The sequence below is a fragment of the Podarcis vaucheri genome (assembly GCF_965113315.1).
Source record: "Podarcis vaucheri genome assembly, chromosome: 16".
Lineage (NCBI taxonomy): Eukaryota > Metazoa > Chordata > Lepidosauria > Squamata > Lacertidae > Podarcis > Podarcis vaucheri.
The window spans coordinates 17797941-17817006 of NC_138754.1; the positions used below are offsets into that span (position 1 = coordinate 17797941).

The 19066-nt window shown below is 47.1% G+C and overlaps 1 protein-coding gene across 8 annotated transcripts in view; it reads right to left on the reverse strand.

Annotated features, from left to right (window-relative positions):
• The window catches only part of PC (pyruvate carboxylase), a 256716-nt gene extending 238514 nt beyond the window's left edge, over window positions 1-18202 (reverse strand). The window contains exons 1-3 of one of the 8 annotated variants that reach the window (XM_082203885.1): window positions 17894-17912; window positions 13153-13248; window positions 8708-8807 (exon numbers count right to left, since the gene is read on the reverse strand). The gene's annotated coding sequence lies outside the window, so the exon portion shown is untranslated. Of the gene's footprint in view, window positions 1-8707; window positions 8808-9092; window positions 9331-10774; window positions 10925-13152; window positions 13249-14720; window positions 14778-14909; window positions 14930-17880; window positions 17989-18181 lie in introns of those variants that run through there. The other 7 variants (XM_082203891.1, XM_082203884.1, XM_082203887.1 and 4 more) reach the window with 7 other exon arrangements.
• Window positions 18203-19066: the final 864 nt, after the last annotated feature.

Sequence of the window (19066 nt, forward strand, 5' to 3'; positions counted from 1 at the left end):
ACCCATTTCTCTTGCCTCCAAAAGCCTTGGATCGCATCACATCTCCCAAATATAAGTAAATAGTCCTCATACAGCTTCCCACAACTCCAACAATTATCCTGAGACAGATTATAAATCCATTTTAATTTGTATGGTGTTTCAAATACCACTGAGGCAGAGTTGTGTAAAATGAAGTTCCTACAAGAAAGCTTCTCCATTAATTGCCAGAATGGTTCTGGAATATTTGGGACGTAACTACAATTCCTTATACAGTCAGATTGCATCTTGCACAGTGGTTACATTCTGGGGGCATATATGCAAAACCACATATAGGCACGCCGTTCCTTGGAGCAGCCCCTGCATAAGCAATCTTATCTTCTGGAGCTGGCACACCATACTGATCTTAGTGTAAGCAAGGCAAAGAACTTTTAAGTTCTCCACCTTGCTAACTGGGGCTCTCATGAGACCTCACATGGCCTCTTTCTACGCCAGGAAAATCCTGCACAAAAAAGAGATTTTAAGCTCTCCGCCTGCCGTGTGTTTAATTTGTGCGATCTCAACCGGCCAGCCGTCAACCGTGTAAATTTGAAATCATGCAAGTTAAATAAGCAAAAGTTGTGAGTTGTCTCTTTGCCGGCTAGAGTAAATTATATATGTTAGAGATAGTAGGCAATTATTCCTGGAATACATTTGGGACGGGGTACTTGAAAGGATCACCTGCTCTCAAGAGAGTCAGCCTGCCTGATAAGAACATCCAGGGAGGTACAGATCCAGGTCACAGCAGGAGCAAAAAAATAAAATAAATGTGCCTGTGTTTGGCCGCATAGGTTGGAGTTCCAGACCCTGGAGCACCTTCCATTTGGGACGTGCATCTAGCCTAGGGGTGGAGAGCCTGTGCGGCCCTCCAGATGTTCTTGGACTCCCAACGCCCATCTGCCCCAAACAGCATGGCCAATAGTGAGGGATGATGGGAGTTGTAGCCCAGCAACTCTGGAGAGTCCTCTACAAGCTCCCCACCTCCTGTTCCCTTCCCTCTTATCCTTTCCAAAAGGTGTTGAACACCATTTTGTTCCAAAGAGCTTCTACCATCCCAGTCTGCGTCTGCAGCAGAAGTGTTTTAAAGGTATATTTAGATGTTTTATTACTTGTTGCTTGCTGCCCTGGGCTCCTTTGGGAGGATGGGCAAGATATAAATTTAATAAAGAACAAAAAATAAAATAGCCTCTGTTGATTTGTTCCTCCTGATTTGAAGGTTTCTTTTTTTTTGCCTCGCTCTGTGTGTGTGATTTACATTTCAGGTTGTTCTTTTGCTGCTCAACTTATTTATGTTTATTGTTGGTGTTACTGTAGGTTGCATCCAACTAACTTCTACTCAGAATAGAGCCACTTAAATTAATGGCTCTAAGCTAGTAATATACAATAATTTGAGTGAATCTACTCTGAGTAGAAGTAACACTGGTGACAACCAAATATTTTATTCTGGTGTCATGACACACTGAGTAAAGAAGGTGGCTTACATGTGGCAACATACATTACAGATGTGTTTTTGTGCACATCTTTCATTTTGCATGGAAGCTGTTGTCCCCAGCAGCAATTACAAGAACCTTTGGCCGATGCAATAAGAACAGGGATCAGCAACCTAAGGCCCATGGGCCTGAAGCAGCCTGCGGAGGTCGTTTGACCAGCCCACGAGCTGCCCCCGAACCGAGGCACCCGCTCACGTGCTGTGCTAAATCGGCGCAGTGCGGTGCGGGGAGGCGCTTCTGCTGCGCCAGAAATCACGTCTGCACAGGCACAGACGCCACAAATTGCAGGCTCACAGGCCATGGAGGGATCTCTGTGGGACCGATCTGGCCCAGGCAAGATAAACCTTGCCAACCCCTGAATAAGAACATAAAAAGAGCCTGCTGGATCAGGCCCATGGCCCATCCAGTCCAGCACCCTGTTCTCACAGTGGCCAACCAGATGACTTTGAAAACCAGCAAGCAAAAGAGCTTGCTGTGGTTTCAGCAAATGGTATTCAGAAGCATTTCGTCCTCGAACTACGGAGACAGAGCATAACCATTGTGGGTGGTAGCCATTGATAGCCCTCTCCTCCATGAATTTATCCAATCCAGTTTTAAAGCCTCTCGAGTTGGTGACCAACACCGCCTCCTGTGGAAGTGAGTTCCATAGGTCAATTGTCAAACAGGTTGTCACATTTTGTATAGAGACATCTCATTTTGGAGAGTAACATAAGCAAGTAAACAAAGGATGCTTATGGTCAAATTTTTGGCAGGCGGGGGAAGAGAGGGTGGCATGATATTGTGCCAACCCAACAGAAAGGAGAGAGAAATGAATGCCCACTTGCACTCTTTACTCTGATTGGTACAGAGAGCCAAGCATAAATTAATTAAGCAAGCAAGTCACAGCTCCATCCAACCCAGGCCACCTCCCTCCAATCTCTGCCTAAAGCATTTCCAATAAATCTTGCTCCACAAAACCACGAGGACTAGAGTCATTTGCCCCCACCACCAGCACCTCCTAAAGTTAAAGTCAAGAAACAGCCAAACAAATGAGGCACATACCAGGCTCTGATCTTGTACAGAGACCCTGCAGAAATAACGTACAGCAGCCCAGTTCTAGGTATGAACCCTGGGTTATGTATTAAGCTTTTTCACTGCAGACAGAGAGAGAGAGAGAGTCAATGTCAGAAGCTGATTACTAGTCTGTCTAGAAAGGGTAGCCAGCCTCCCTCTCCCACCCCAAAATCTGGGATTCGTGCCACTTAATAGGCAAGAAGAATCCCAAAACTTTGGTCCTGGGGGAGGCAGACACCAACTATCTGATCCTATTTCCAGCATCCTCAGCAGATCGAGAGCTTCCTGCAGCGTGGCGATTATTAAAGAGTTCCCTTCGGCGCAAGACGTAATTGCCACCTGTCCCCCAGAGCAGCCGCCAACTCGCTAGTTAATAAATCCCCAATTTAAAAGGCTTCCCCGTTAACATTCCCGAATGGAGTTGAAGGCTTTCCGTCCCCTCGCAGACAGACACAGCCCACAAGACCTCTCACTTGCAATGCTGGTACTGTTCTGAAAGGTGCTGGTATGGCAGGGAGGTTGTGGGAGGACTTCTGAGAAGCAGGGATGAAATCTCTCTCTCTCTCGTAACACTAGAGCTCAAGGGGAACCAACGAAGCTGAATGTTCATGACTTCTTCATGCAGCGCATATAGTTAAGCTATGGAACTCGCTGCCACAGGAGGCAGGGATGGTCAAAACAACTTGGATGGCTCTAAAAGAAGATTGGACGAATTCATAGAGGAAAAGGCTATCAATGACTACCAGCCATGATGGCTGTGTTCTGCCTCCATGGTCAAAGGCAGTGATGCTTCTGAATACCAGATGCTGGAGATCACAGGAGGGGAGAGGGCTCTTGCACTCAGGCCCCACTTGTTGGTTTTTTGAAAGAGGCATGTGGCTGGCCACTGTGAGTAAATGCTGGACAAGTTGGCATAATCTAGCAGGTTCTTCTTACGGAAAAAGGAAGGTAAAAGGTAAAGGATCCTTGACAGTTAAGTCCAGTCGTGAACAACTCTGGGGTTGCATCGCTCATCTCGCTTTACTGGCCGAGGGAGCCGATGTTTGTCCACAGTTTTTCCGGGTCATGTGGCCAGCATAACTAAGCCGCTTCTGGTGAAACCAGAGCAGCGCACAGAAATGCGGTTTACCTTCCCGCCAGAGCAATACCTATTTATCTACTTGCACTTTGACGTGCTTTTGAACTGCTAGGTTGGCAGGAGCAGGGACCGAGCAACGGGAGCTCACCCCGTTGCAGGGATTTGAACTGCCAACCTTCCGATCGGCAAGCCCTAGGCTCAGTGCTATAGACCACAGCGCCACCCGCATCCGCCAAAAAAGGAAGAGTGGGTGTTAAAATTGCCCATCTCCTGTTTGCAGCACCTGGAATGAGCAGGCCCACAGTTCACCTGGTCACAATCCTTCCCACTTTAATGAGGTGTATTGTATTTCTGTTTCTTAATTGGTGGCTGCACACATAAATTAGCATGTGTAAATGTAATGCAGATCTGTGCCATCCTCTGTCTTTCATTCTTTCTGTTGCGGGGGGTGGGGGAAGCCACCTTAGTCAGTTTTGTCCCTGTACTAGTTGGCCAACAACTGTGGCCCAAGGCCACATTCACACCATACCTATAAAGCACTATACCACCACTTTATAAACAGTCACAGCTTCCCCACAAAAATTCTGGGAGCTGTAGTTTGCTCAGGGTGCTGAGAGTTGCTAGGAGACTCATATTCCTCCTCCCGGAGCTACAATTCCCAAAGTGGTTTAGCAATCTATCCCTCTTCCCAGGGAACTATGGGAACTGTAGCTCTGCGAAGGGAATGATGGTGGCATGATATTGTTTTCAGTGTGTGGTGTGAACATGGCCTAGTGTTCTTGAGAACGCCATTAAGATGAAGCAGAATTTCATGGGAAACTGGGCTCAGAGAATAGCAACACTTTGATGGGAAATGAAACACACATGCATAAAAGCAGGCATAGGCAAATTGGGCCTTCCAGATGTTTTGGGACTACAACTCCCATCACCCCTAGCTAACAGGACCAGTGGTCAGGAATTATGGGAATGGTAGTCTCAAAACATCTGGAGGACCGAGTTTGCCTACGCCTGCATAAAAGCCATGAATATTTAGAATGTTGGGCTAGGACCTGGGAGAATCACCGCCCAGCCATGAAGCTCACTGGGTGACCTTGGGCCAGTCACTGCCTCTCAGCCTAACCTACCTCAAAGGGTTGTTGCTGTGGGGATTAAATGAGGAGGAAGAGAACCATGTAAGCCATTTTGAGCTTCAAGGAGGAAAAGGTAGGATATAAATGCAATGAATGAACGAATGAATCTGCTGCCTTATAAGAATTTGCGTTCTGGATATTTTGCCTCAGATCAATCTAAGGCAAAAGAAATACATACTTATATTAGAAATGGAAGTTTGGCACTGAAACAATAGGCAAAAGACTAGCAGGGGAGAGAAATCATGCTGCTGAGATCAACAGGAAGACGAGGTTAGCTGCTGCAAATATTTATGCTCCTAACATCACTCAAATACTGTTTCATTTCTATAAAATATATCAATTACACCCATATGAACCAGATCTTAAAGCTTAAAGAAAAGTGCTAAGGGAGAAACTATTCCAGCTGGGAGAGTTAAAATGGTGTTATAAATGTGTTTGACACATTATCTATATTTTTAGAACCCACCCCAGTTGTGGTTATTATTTGTTTTAATGCTTTATTTTATATTGCTGTAAACCACCCTGGGACATTTTGGTGAAGGGTGGGCAATAAATCTAATAATAATACAATGGGGAACCTGATAGATCAAACAGGAAGCAAACCCCAACCAAGTCAGTGACTTTTACCATGAAGAGGGAAAACAAGCAACACAGCTTCTATTCCTGGTTAATGTCTGGGGGTATCTGCACCCTACAGAAAAAGAATTACCTTTTCTCAATGTTCATCAATCTCATCCAAGAATTAATTGTTTTCTGGCTTAGTAAACAGAACAAGAGACTAAGGAACATTCGACCTATTTGATGCAGAGCATAATCCAATTTTTAACAGTTTCGATACAGTGCTTAAGTATTTTATTGTTAAAGAATAATATGCCTATGTACAATTCTTCAAGAGCGTTGGGATAAATATGTGCGGGTATTGGGGGTCTTACAGTCCACAACTTATTCAAAGGGCCTGCAATATTCTATACAGTGGTACCTCGGGTTAAGTACTTAATTTGTCCCGGAGTTCCGTACTTAACCCGAAACTGTTCTTAACCTGAAACACCACTTTAGCTAATGGGGCCTCCTGCTGCTGCTGCGCCACCAGAGCGTGATTTCTGTTCTCATCCTGAAGCAAACTTCTTAACCTGAAGCACTATTTCTGGGTTAGCGGGGTCTGTAACCTGAAGCGTATGTAACCTGAAGCGTATGTAACCCGAGGTACCACTGTATTTCCCCACCAGGTACCCTCCACTTTGCACTAAAACTCCCTTCCGTCCCAGTCAGTGTGGTCTTATGATGATGGGGTTTATGGGACCACAGCTGTGATGGCTAGGGCTGATGGGAGTTAAGAGTCCAAAACATCTTGAAGGCCTCAGGTGGGCGAAGGCTATTCTCGAAGTGTGAATTACTTGATTGTTTGGAGACTCAGGCTAGTATTGTTCCTAAACCATGGTAAGCACAAACTAGAGCGATGTCTGATATCAACCCCTTTGTGGTTTTCATGAACATGCAGATTAACCGTGGTTTTCAGCTGCACTCACAGTTGCTGAGAGGCAACTAGGGCAGGCAAATGGCCACACGTCTCCTGCCACACTCACATTTTGTTCCTAGGTCTTGCAAGATGAGAGACTTTTGTTCTGCAGGCTACAGAACAGCTTTTCCGGGGGTGGGTGGAGATTTTCCAAGCATTACAAGAGCTCCCCTGCTGGCTTATCAAAAGAGGCCTCTTATCTTATTCAAACCTGGACATGGGCAGCCTCCATCTGATATCTGAGGTTCAGCTTTGTAGTCCACAGGGGAACGATGATGGCGGAGCCGGAGGAGCAAGACACGCAGCGGGGCACGAGGGAGGGGGGGGGGTCAATGCTCAGGTGCCTGAAAGGCTAATTGGCTTTGGAAGCAGCTGAAAACAGCCTTTCTTAGCAAAAGCACATCGTGGCTGAAACAGCACCCAGCAGAGAGGAAGGGGCAGAAAGAAGCACTTTTGGGTCGGCTCAGATCTGTGTCTAGCACTCTGACCTGGCCAACAAATGCACTACCAAGAAGAGGTAGGAGTATCATATCACAGAATTGTGGAGTTGAAAGGGACCACAAGGGTCATCTAGTCCAACCCCCTGCAATGCAGGAATCTTTTCCCTAACATGGGGTTCAAACCCACAACCCTGAGATTAAGTGCCTCGTGATATACCATTTTTGGATTACAGAACAGGGGTTGGATGACAGAACATTTTTTAGTGCTTCCCTAGGTAAATAAAAAAATAATAAAAAATCACTGTATGCAGCAAGAGACCACAACAGGAAGCAGGCTGGCTTAGAAGCCTGGGAGGATGTGTGGAGTCAAATGCAGCTGAGATCTCAAAAGCCAACAGAGGGGAGGTCCAAATAAGATTTACACTAACTGGAGGTAGGGCTGAGGTGCTCTTGTCCCTCTTGTGATCAGACAAAGTGGAGCTGTTGTTAAGTCGCCTTGGGTTGCCCTAGGCAAGATCAAGCGATTTAACTGATTAAATAAATAAATAAATAAATAAAACGTATTACGTAAAATAGAAGATATGCAAACTAGCGGATCATTTATTCCAGTAGCTGAGTCACGCTACACTCAGCTTGGATTAAAACCCTGAAAGATTAAAAACGTCTTGAAGCACTAAGTAGAAGTGGCTCAGTTTATAATTATTTCTGGTGCTGCTTCCCCTGTGTGGCAGCAATGGCTCTCCAGGAGCCTTTTTAGTCTTACCTGGAGATGTCACTGGGGACTGAGCCTGGGACCCTCCAAGGGGGCGAGGCCAATTGCAGCAGATGAAAGTGCATGCTTGCTTGCCTGGGATGGGCCTGGCACCAATGTCGGTATGTTCCCCGCTCTTCAAAAGGGGAACTCAGGGAGCATGCTGAAGTCTATCGATGTACCTTAGAGCTCTATATTAATCTGCTAAGCGCACACCTGTAACCTGGTCTACGTTTAGCCTACGTACTGAATTTTGATAATAACTGAGCTGAGATTCTGAGTACTATCTCCAAAAGCAGCAGCCAGGGCACACGCATTCCTCACTCCCAACTTTTAACCGGGGGGGGGGGGGCTACTTCTTCACCTCCACCCAGTCCAAAGATAGAGAATAACTGAATATTGGCATTTACATAAGAACATCAGAACAGCCTGCTGAGTCAGGCCAATGGCCCATCCGGCCCAGCATCCTCTTCTCATAGTGGCCATCCAGACGCCCGTGGAAACCCGAAAGCAGGACCCAAGCACAAGAGCCCTCTCCCCTCCTGTGCTTTCCAGCAACTGGCATACAGAAGCTTTTCTGCCTCAAGACTGTAGAGGCAGAGCATAGTTGTTTGGGCTATCGATAGCCCCATCCTCCATGAATTCATTGAATCCTCTTCTAAAGCTGAAGGCCATCGTTGCCTCCTGCAGAAGCAAGTTCCACAGTTTAATGGTGTCCATTCTTACCCAGTTCATGACCATTTGGAGTAAGCCTGAGGCTAGTCAGCCCACATGTCCCGGGCCCTAAGGAAGTTAGATTAGCCTCAACCAGAGCCAGGGCCTTTTCAACTCTGGCTCCGGCCTGGTGGAACGCTCTGCCTCATGAGACCAGGGCCCTGCAGGGTCTGATTTCTTTCCGCAGGGCCTATAAGACAGAGTGGTTCCGCCTGGCCTTTGGCTTGGAGCCAATTTGATTCCCTCACCCTCTTTCTTTTTTCTTTTCCTTTCGCCTCCTGCGATGAGGCTACATTTTAATATTTCAATATTTTAATGTTGTATTTTAATTTTGTTTTTAAGTTGTGTTCATTCAACTTGTTTTTATTAGTGCTTGTTAGCCGCCCTGAGCCCAGCCTTGGCTGGGGAGGGCGGGGTATAAATAATTATTATTATTATTATTATTATTATTATTATTATTATTATTATTATTTTATTATTATTAGTTCATCAGAGAGATTTAGCTGAACTGGAAACATACCTTCAAAGCCACTGTCCTCCTCTAGAGCATTTGGTCCAATCCTGACCACCCTTCACACGTCCAGCTTGATGTCCTGGGTTCAAAAGAGCAGAACTGTGGCCTGTGGGAATGAGGAGGAATTAAATAAGTTACGGGTCAGCCAAAGCACATCCTCACGCCATGCTTCTGAATCATTTACCACAAGATCCGCCTACTTTACTTTATTGTCACTAGTACAACGTGTATACAGTGAGATTACACGTATGAGATACATGTGCCACCCCAGGTGTTTTGAGGTACATCAGCCTCAGCCAGTGTGGGATGTCACCCAAACTGTGGCAACACACAAACAGCAATGGATAATTATACCTCCAGGCCTCCCCTCAGGCCTGCTCCATGCCCCCACCTTGAGTGATTTTGCCTGGCTAGAATGTGTCATCTGAGTGGGATTGGATTTCTTGCTTGCCTTGCTTGGAGGATGGAGAGAGATCAGGGGAGGGGAGGAGTGTGTGGAAAACTCTGACTTTCACATGACCGAAATGCAGCCTGCCACAAAGGCCTTATCTGCGCTATGCGTTTAAAGCAGCGTCACTCCACTTTAAACCATCATGGCTTCCACTCCGCAAAGCATCCTGGGAACTATTTGTTACAGGTGCTGAGCGTTCTGAGGGAAAGCCTATTTATTCCCCACCCAGAGCTACAATTTCCAGAGTGGTGCAGCAGCCAATCCCTTCCCACAGGGAACTCTGGGACAGGAATAGGGGAGTTTCCTATCAACTCTTAGCACCCTTAAGAAGCTACAGTACCCGTCATCCATTTTGCGGAGCCATGACTGTTTAAAACAGTGTGATGGCACTTGAAATGAATAGCGCAGGGAAGGGGTGAAGTTAAGAAACACATCCACTACTCCACCCATTTTCATCTTAGGCCTCACGGCTGGCCTGTGGCCCTTGCTCCGCAGCCTGTTTTACACGGAAATGTTTTCATTCTTGCTCGCCTGTGCGAGCAATTCAAAGGTGAAACGCCATGTCTGTGACCTGTTTTAACATTTTCCTGCCTACAGGGCAGATCTACCAAGATCCCATTCAAGAACAGGGGCTGCTTTTGTAACGATTCAGAGACTGAAATGGTCTCTGTGCACCAAAGAAGACAGTGGACACAGAAGATCTGACTTTGCTCAATATATCGAGCCAGATTAGGTTGGCACACACCCGAGAAGGCCTGTCACGGCCCGTGACAAGAAGATCCCCAAGTCTAAAGCAACTGTGACAAGATGACAAGCAGGATTAATCTCCGCATCAGCTCAAGTCTCTTGTGGGAACCAGGTTTCTAGCCCCAGAAAAGTTTAAAGTCAGGAAGCTGATTGGCTGAACAGAGTTTTCAGTGGCTGAGGATTGGTGCAGTGCTTCGCTTTGCTACTACTACTAGCCTTTACTGACATGTTAAAACAGTAAAATCATACAAAGGCATCCAAATACATTGATAATCCTTAGCATATTGTATCTTCCCATGACTAGCTAATATCTGCAAAAGAGAACTTTGGAAGATGCCCCAAAAGGACATGCAATTGGGCACAACCATTGTAAGAATACCACTTTTGATACTATTTTTTCTTAACACATAAGCAGGACTATTACTTGTGCATTTCATTATGAGCGGTTAGCATATTGGACCAGAAGAAGACCCACTGGGCTGAAATGTGTTTGGTTTTAGGCAAACAGCAGTCACAAGAACACTAGTTTGTGGATTAGGCACTCACGTGGCCAAATTATGGTATTTATTATTATATTAAAGCATTTATATTCATTCCTTTATTCTATGTCATTTAAACATTTTTTTTTATCCACTGTGGTATTAAAAGTTTGTTCACTCATCTCTTTGGAACATTTCAGTGGCAGTACGTTTCAATTTCCATCCTTACCCAACTTCTTGTTCTTGTCACAGAACACATTATGCAAAATCCCTAATGGCAGAGTATACAAACCAAAAAGGAATTATGCAGATACATTTTGCATATTTCATGCAGGTCACAGAGTACAGGTTTTCCAGACGTGGAGACAAATTAGCATTCAGGACACACAGTCCTACCCAAAGCCTGGCTGCTGTGATTTTGACAAGTTGGGCAGCATCTAACTACAGACGCATCTGGAACAGCGAGGTGTAAGCAGGGCTTATCCAAGGAAGGCTGGCTGAGCCGTGGCCAAAGCTCACTCACGAGACCAGCTCAGCCACCTCACTTTGTAGTAAAGGTTGTTTTCTGAGCCATTCAGAACAGAGTACAAGTTCTTTGGAACATCAGCTCCCAGACCTGTCTCCAGGGATGTCACAGTGGTAGTGTAGTCCAGTGTAGAGCCAGGGTGGTTATCGAGTGTTGGAGCCAGGAGAGACCAGGGTTCAATTCCCCACTCGGCTATGAAGCTTATTGGGAGACCTTGGGACAGTCACTGCTTCTTAACCTCCCTCACAGGGTTGTTGAGAGGATAAAATGGGGAGGGAGAACCATGTATGCCACCTTGAGCTCCGTGGAGAAAAAGGTGGGATATAAATGTGATCAATCAATCAATGGCACCACACTGCTCTAGGTCAGCCTTCCTAGTGGCCTTGTAGTTTTGGACTAGAGCTCCCATTAGTCTTAGACAGCATGGCCATTTGTGTCCACGACTTTCGCCATCAATTGTAGTCCCGCTTAGGATTACAACTCCCATCAGCCACAGCCATGCCGGCTGTGGTTTCTGCCTAAAACATCTGCAGGGCACTAAGTTGCTCTCTTAATGCTAGTAGACTGGTTTTTTCCAGCAAGGTGGAATCCTCTCCCCTTTCCCTTTTGTTGAGGCCCCTGCCTCCAATCTTACACAACTCACACTGTTCTCTTATCGTAGGAAGAAAGGCAAAGGTCCCTTTCCACTTTAATCTCACTAAACCTTTCCACACTTCCCTTTGTTTTTTCAACTCTTGGAACATTCAGCTTACCACTGCAGAGCAAAGTCAATGATGAGAACAAAAAGAAAGCCTGCTGGATCAGGCCAGTGGCCCATGGAGTCCAGCATCCTGTTCTCCCAGTGGCCCAACCAGATGCCCCAATGGGAAGCTCAAAAGCAGGACCCGATCACCAGAGCAACACTCTCCCCTCCTGAGGTTTCCAGAAACTGAGATTCAGAAGGGCAGAATGAAGGAGGGCAGAGCATAGCCATCCTGGCTAGTAGCCACTGATAGACCTCTCCTCCATGAACTGGTCTAATCCTCTTTTAGAGGCATCCAAGTTGATGGCCAACATTGCCTCCTGCAGGAGAAAGTTCCATAATTTAACTAAGCGCTCCTCAAACTATGCGAACTTGCTTCCCCTCGAAGAGGATATTCTAGACCTGGAAAAAATGCAGAAAAGGGAAACCAGGATGAGGAGGACTTCCTGCTCTGTTTGGAAGCTCCCTAGAGCATCTGGCCAGCTGCTGGGACAGGGTGCTGAACAAAGGTGGGCTTCTGGAAAGGGCCCAGTACGGCCTTCCTTATAACCGAAGCCACCAGGCCGCCTGAATCAGAGCCCTACACCCTCACTTTTTTATTCTTAACATTAATGCAGAGTTCGGACTGAATAATCTCCACATCTCCTTTCCCAACAAATTTTCGGCTGGTTCAACTGCAGCCCTGAACTCTGCCTGCAATGATGGTGCTTCTGCCAATGCTGGTTCCCTGCAGAGCTGCCCGCCCCCTCCGCAACACTTTCCCCAAAGCATGCTTTTGCCGCATGAAAAGAAAATCCAGTTTAGCAAGCATCACGTGCTCCCTTTCAGAGCAGCCAGGCCCCAATAGGAAGGGCTCCGGTCCCTGGCAAACAGTCAGGCAGCAGGACCCAGGAGACAGCTCCTTCCCCCTCTCTGGAAAAATTACACAAATGTCAATTGAAAGCGAGTTTTTCAAAGGAGGAGTGTGTGTGTGTGTGTGTGTGTGTGTGTGTGTGTGTTTGCACAATCATTCTCCTGTAATAATCAAGCATGGAGCTAAGCTGGGGGAAAGCGGGGTGGAATCCAAGCTCTCTTGCATCTGTGGAGGCAGAAAAACACATATAAGCCCAGCAGGGCCACTCTGACTAAAGTTTTTCAATCCAAGACGGGTTGCTGAGTGTCATGGGGGTAGAATGGGAAAACCCCTACTAATATTTATTTCTAAAGAACCATTGGCACCCAAGACACAAGCAGAAGACAGAGGGGGGCTTTGGCATCATCATCATCATAATTTTATTATTTGTATGCCGCCCAGCTGACTGGGTTGCCCCAGCCACTCTGGGCAGCTCCCAACAAAATATTGAAAACACAATAAAACATCAACCATTAAAAGCTTCCCTGAACAGGGCTGCCTTCAGAGGTCTTCTAAAAGTCAAATAGTTGTTTATCTGTTTGACATCTGATGGGAGGGCATTTCACAGGGTGGGTGCCACCACTGAGAAGACCCACTGAAATACAATAACTTACAATCAAAGAGGAGGAAGGAAGAGAGGGAAGTGGTCCCACAGGCGCACAACCAGGCAACTCAAGAATGCAGGCGAAAAGCCAAAGTTTGCAGAAAATCTGGTTTTTAAGAGGGAGGAGGAGAGAGAAAAGTGTCATCACGTGAGTGTTCTGGCAGACAGCACTAGGCCTAGAATCCTTACTTAAGAATGACCCTGCTGGATGAGACCAAAGGTTCATGTAGCTGAGCTTTCTCTCTCAAAACAAACACCAGCCGGTTGCCCCAGGCAACTCACGACTGCAGCAGAAATCCAGCGGCTGCCCACTAGCCCGAAGTGGGCACTGAGGGATATTTGGATAAATGCAACTATCCCACAAGGCTACAGCATATGCCCCCCGCCAAAACAAGTAATCTGCATTTAACCTAGTCCAAGAGATATTCTCTACCGGCTTCCAGGTTTTCAGAGCAAAACATCTCCCGTGCCAGATGCAGCCAGGTGACGTCTCTCCTCGGCTGGCTCTTGGGCAAAGGCCCTTTACTTCTCCCCACGTTCACTCATGCAAACAACAAGATTAGCAGCCAAGAATACACAGAAAATGAACCACTGTGGGCAGGGACAGAGGGAAAAGAGCTGAGATTAAGTCAGTGACTGAGTTATGTCACGGCCAGCAGGCAAGAACTTTTTCTGTTGCCTTTCAGTCAGACACTAGGAAAGCACTGGCAGGTAAAATATGATCTCTTTGTCAGTTGCTGCAAGTTATTGGGACACTTTCTCCACCTGGAGAAAAACATTTGGCGGTTGGAGTGTTGCCATCAAAGAAGGGAAGAGGAATGTGGAAGAACTAGTGGGGTTCCTGGGGGTGAATCGTCTTAAAGAAGCACAGCGCCAGCATCCCACAGAATTGAAGAGTTGGAAGGGACTGCGAGGGTCATCTAGTCCAACCCCCTGCAATGCAGGAATCTTTTGCCCCATGTGGGACTCAAACCCACAATCCTGAAATTAAGAGTCTCATGCTCTACCAACTAAGCTGTCCCAGCTTGGATTACTGCATTTCTGGGACTTGCTGAAGAAGGGAAGAAGAGTCCTACCAGAGCAAGCCAATGTCCCATCTAGTCCAGCACCCTGTTCTCACAAGACCCTGGTCATGCAAATGCTTAGGGATGACTACGCTAGAATGGTGCTACTGGAAGGAATTTTTTTTATTTACGCTAGAATGATTATTAATAATCACATCTGCATCAGAATATTATACAAACAGCTTGCTGGATGTTCTCACTGTAGCCAACCAGATACCCCAATGGGAAATGCAAAAGCAGGACCCAAGCACAAGAGCAACTCTCCCTTCCTGTGACTTCCAGCAACTGGTATTCGGTAGCATTGCTGCCTCTGACTGATGAGGCAGAACAGTGCCATTGTGGCTAGCAGCCATTGATAGCCTTCTCCTCCATGAATTTGCCCATTCCTCTTTTAAAGGCATCCAACTTGGCAGCTATCCCTGCCTCCCGCGGAAGCAAGTTGCATGGTTTAAGTGCACGCTATGCTGACAAGCGGTGGCCTCCTGTGGCTTCAGACCAAACCCTGTCTCATTACCTCCGCTGGTTTCACCTCCTTCATCAGACAATTCCTGTGTGTTTCCTGGTCTACCTGGACCACTGCAAACAGGAACAGAGTAAGTTGCCTTATACCAAGTTAGACCATCAGCCCATCTGGCTCAATACTGCCTACACCGACTGGCAGCGGCTCTCCAGGATTTCAGGGACGTAACTCCCCCAGCCCTACCTGGAGACACCAGGGATTGTACCTGGGACCTTGTGCGTGCAAAGCAGATACACCTTTCACTTAGCCACAGCATTCTCCAGAGGAAAAAAGGTAAAAACAGAGGTTCTCATTCAGAACGCACATCATAGATCACACGTTCCTATGTCTTTGTTTTCCTGGAGGCACCGTTTTCTCACAAGCTTTGGCTTGCAAGCCAGGATGGGAAGGAACATCTTTCCAAAAGAAGCATTGCCGTCAGGCTCCTTTTCATGCACAGACTTGAGAAAAGCATGGCTGTGCCAAGCAGTTGGCTGGGAAATGTTAGTTCCGCTACACTTGGACAACGTGTTCCTGCTGGAAAGGGGGCTCGAAGGATGTCCCCCGCTAGGACACCTCCCTGCCAGGGTGGAAGGGGCAAAAGGGAGGGGGGTGTCTGGACAAATTTTTGGCCAAAGATGCAGGCAAATCAGTAAGAATAACCTCACCCTGAGACCACCCAGTTCTTATGAAACAGGGAAAGCAGGGAGCACTGAAATCTGAACAGAAGCATGTGGCAGCCATGTTGAACTTGATAGTGGCATTGCTTTTTATCAATGTTTCATCTCACTTGTCCATTTGTCCCTCAAGGTAGTGCACAACAAAATTATAAAAATTAAAATACCAGAAACTTTGCCCTCTGTCTCTCCAAGCTCTTCCTTTCCTGCTGTTTGCAGGAAAAAGCTGGGCTAGGTTTTTCCTCCTCCCTCCCAATCCCTTTTCCTTTTGTGTCATGTCTAGCAGAGCACTTCCCGACATTCTGTTTACTGAGCATTCTTACTGATAATCTGCAGGGAGATTAGATTATGCTGGGTATCATTCTGATTAATTTGTGGGGAGGTTAGATAGTGCTGCATCAAAGCAAGTGTTACTCACCCACTTTGCAATGATTTCTACCCCCCACCCCCCGCTTCATCAGTTATTGCAAGACGTCTGATCTTTTGTGGAAACAGCTTTGTCAAACAAAGCTCAATCCACTACAACTGCAGAACCTGAGTGTGCCAGTGTGTAACTGAAACCCACCTAAAAATAGTGACAATGGAAGCCCCCTTAGATAGCTTCAGGGCAGAGACTGTCCTCTCATTGTAAGCCACTCTGGGAGCCTTATTTGGCTGTTGAGTAGGATAAAAATGCCAAAAAGAACAATAATAATGGAAAAAAATAGCTTCAAGGATTGTTGTTTTAAGTGCACAAATTTAAAACACAAAAATGTTCAGCCCTCAGGCATACACGCAAGCTAGTCTTCAACAGGCCTACCTGCACGAACTGCAAACCACAGGTGCACACATTCTCCTTCTATCTACAGTTCATGGGCTGGCCAATCACTTAACATCCTCACTGCCTTTGCAGGACCAATGGGACCAAGCCCCTCCTTGTCCGCCAACATATGACAGCCCTCTCCCCTCTTGGGAATCCCTGCAAATGGAATTGAGATGCACACTGTCTCAGGCACTGGAAACAAAACATAGGCATCGTGGCTAGTAGCAAGTGGCTGCCCTAACCTCCATGAATTTGTCTAAAGAATTTTTTTTTAAATTTGGTTGCTGGTTACTCAATTGCTCTGGAAACAAAACCAACTCAACAATAAGGGGACCTGGGAGTTTCTGTGTGCAAAGCATTTGCTCTCCCACTGAGCAAAGGACCCTCAAAATGTGCAGGTGGGCAGAAAAGATCGAGAGAAAGAAAATCAGCATTAGGGTTAGAGAAAAGCTTCTATCTAAAAAAACAGGAGAGCCTCTGCCAGTCAGTGTGGAGTAGACCAGCCTTTCTCAACCTTAGGTTCCCAGATGTTGGACTACAACTCTCACCATCCCTCACCACTAGTCCTGATAGCTAGGGATGATGGGAGTTGTAGTCCAACAACTTCTGAGGACCTATGGTTGAGAAAGGCTGGTCAACTGAGATCAATGGTAAGATGATAGTTTTATTGTAATATATATTACATGACTATATATTTGCTAGGACAAATGTTAGGTTATGTTGATGCTTGTGTTTTCTACAATTTTTCCTATGTCTCCATTTAGGAATCTAAAATAAATTACATTAAACTTTATTAGTGGAGGGCTACTCAGGCTATGCCCCCCCCTTTTTCAGTGTTTTTATCTGCCTGAAAAGTGCACTTGAACTGTGATGGTGTCTCTTGCTTGCCTGAAGTGAAGATGGAGAGGTAAGTGTCTGTAAAACCTGAGGAGAGATCCACACCTACTGCTCCACTCACTTTTGCCCTGGCCCCAGTCACCACTGGCATGAGGGCACCAGAAGGCTGCGCCTCACAGAATGCAACCCTGGGACAGAATAAAGGTTTCCCACTGTCTGAGCCAGATGGACCAATGGTCGGAGCCAGAATTTCCTTTGCCTTTGAATACCAGTGGCTGGAGAACAGAAATGGAGGAGAGGTTGTTGTCCATGTGCACTGCTCAGAGGGGCTTCTCACAGGGGCGTGGGGTGGAGATCATGGGGCTGGCCGCAGTTCTAGATAGGCCTCTGGTCTCATCCTGCCACAGCCAAGCTCTCCTGATGTCCTTATAACAGGTCAGTGGGAAACAGAAGCAAGTTATGTCTTGGTTTTGTGGGAGAAATCAATTAATCACTCAACTGGGAAGGAAGAACAGGAAGGGAAGAAGGCTGGTGGGGGAGGGTTCACGCCGGGTGGGAAGGAAAGAGGGCATCAAGCCTGGGGACTGAGAGGCAGGTTCCCGAGCGGGGGAATTAAACGCCCAACTTGGGTCAAAAAGAGCCCTCCATGGGAAGCAACGAAAGGGAGGAGGAGGAAGAAAAACTGAGCAAAACAAGGAGAAAGACCCTATGAAGGAATGCTGCGGTGGGGGAGGGGAGGGCCCAATGCGGTGGAAGGGAGAGCGCCAGTGACATCACGGGAGTCGGCCGTGACGTCAGGGAGACGCGGCTGTCACGTGCCTCCCAGCCAGCCTCCGCCGTTGCCTTCATCGCCGCCTACCGTCAGTACTCACCGCCACCCGCTCTGTTCGCCGCCGCCGCGCTGCCTTCCCCGCTCGCTGCTTCTCGCCTCCTTGCCAGGCGCCGCCTGGCTCCGCTTCCTCACCGGGCCAGCCGCAACCCCGCCCATCTCGCTTGCGATTGGCCGCCTAGGTAGCTCTCTGGCCTCCCATTGGCTGCCGCCGGAGACGCCTCTGTGGCCCTCCCCGCGACGGCCCCGCCCACTGTTTGACCCCCGCCTCCCTCCTGTCACTCACGCGCAGTTTCAAGCCTGGCGCCTTCGCGCCGCGTGCCACGCCTACCCGGCCTCTGCGCGCCTCCTCATTGGCTGTCGTCCAGTCCGCCTCCTCGCGTTGCTCCTACTGGCTCTACGCCACGCCAGTCTCCTCCGCAAAGTGTCCCTCCGAGCGTACTGCCCGCCCCGTTGATCCAAGACTTTCCATTGGTTGCGTCTCCGCCCTCTCGCCGCCACCTGGAGGCTCCTTCTCCTCCTATTGCTGGAATGCACGCGCAGATTGACGAAAGAGGATGAGCCTGAGCTGTGGTCGCTGATTGGCTGCCAGAGCTGAGGGAGGCGGAGCATAGTCCTCCCAAGGGGTTATAGCGAATAGTGTATGCGCGTGATACTAGACGTGGCAGGTGCTGCACGTGGAATGCTCGAGGTTTTATTTATTTCATGAAATGAGATATACGTACTGCGGCTTGTTAAAAAAAAGTATTTTACAAAAAGAACGATTACATTTTCAGCAAAAACATTTAAAATACTGATTTAAAACCTAAAAAAAATTAAAATTAGCAATAAACTGACATCTCAACGTAATGTAATAGCTATTAATAACCCTAATCATTGTTATTCCTTTTCAATGCTGCTATTACATTTTTTAAAATTAAGAATTAGAGGAAGCTATGCAAAAAGCTGAAATGGGGGGGGGGGGTCTGGGCTTGTTTTTAACTCTGGGAGCACCATTTGTTTTGTGAATTATCCCCATCCCTACCCCTGCAACTCTTGCTAGGGCCAAGTAGGGCAAAAGCCTCCTTCATTTATTTTAATATGTGGTTAGGGTGTGATAGGTTTGTATACCTAGAAGAGAGAAGATCTGAAATGTTACTTCAAGGGAGCTGGAAAACAAGAAACTAATGTAGAGCACAGTCAGACACTGTCGCAGTGGCAGAAGGCAGCCAGCAGA